This window comes from Onychomys torridus, chromosome X, assembly GCF_903995425.1.
Source record: "Onychomys torridus chromosome X, mOncTor1.1, whole genome shotgun sequence".
Lineage (NCBI taxonomy): Eukaryota > Metazoa > Chordata > Mammalia > Rodentia > Cricetidae > Onychomys > Onychomys torridus.
The window spans coordinates 91,477,099-91,478,189 of record NC_050466.1 but is presented as its reverse complement, the minus strand read 5'-3'; positions in this window follow the sequence as shown (position 1 = coordinate 91,478,189).

Genomic DNA, 1,091 nt, shown 5'->3' with positions numbered 1-1,091 from the left:
TTTGGTTTTCGAGACAGGGATTCTCTGTGTAGTTTTGGTGCCTGTCCTAGATCTCACTCTGTAGACCAGGCTGGCCTCAAACTCACAGAGATTCAGCTGGCTCTGCCTCCTGAGTGCTGGGGTTAAAGGCGTGTGCCACCACCGCCTGGCTGGAATATTAACTTTTAACAAGTCCAACTCTGACTATTTCAAGTAGGCCTATCTGGAGGTGTTATTGAGAAATATTATTTTTTAACCAGTTCGTGTGTGTCTGCAGATGGAGGCAAGACAACCTGAAAAGATTAATAAATATTTTTCTTATAAAGTCATTAAGTTGCAGAATAATATAAGCATCTGTTAACTAGACGACATTAAACAGGAAACTGTAAAAAACAGGTATCTATGGGAACTCAGAAAATATTGGCATTGTGTTGTTTTTGTTTCATTTATAGATTTTTAACTAAATTCAACAAGCCTATAAGTCGTAAGGTACATAAAATGATGTTTTAGCTGTTGTAAAGCACATGGTGTTTTTCTTGCGCTGTTTTGGTTAGTTTTCTCTCTTTGTCCTAGAGTCAAATGGCCTTCTGATCTAGGACATAGATTTTGGAGGAAATTTTAATCAAGTATGCTTGGTTTGGGAAGGGGGTCTATAACTCACCTCCAGAGCTAGCTTTTTAATACAGTAGAACAACATAAAACAATACTGCAATATTATGTATGCCCCAAACACCCTGAATCCAGTGGTCAGAGAGCCATTCTCAGCACAGGCCACCTGCAGCAGAGCAGAGAGCTGTGGGCAGTGGAACAGGGAGCTCATGGTGCTTGAGAGGGCTGCTGATGACAGCACCCACTGAGCTCCATCCCAGCAGCACTGGGATTAGTGGCAGCCAGAGATGCAGGGTGGCCACGTGGAGGAGGCACACGTCTTTAATCCCAGCACTCGGGAGGCAGAGCCAGGTGGATCTCTGTGAGTTCGAGGCCAGCCTGGTCTACAGAGCGAGATCCAGGAAAGGCGCAAAGCTACACAGAGAATCCCTGTTTCGAAAAACCAAACGAAACCAAAACAAAAAAACAGAGATGCAGGGTCAGAGAGAGGAGCCAGCTGGGAT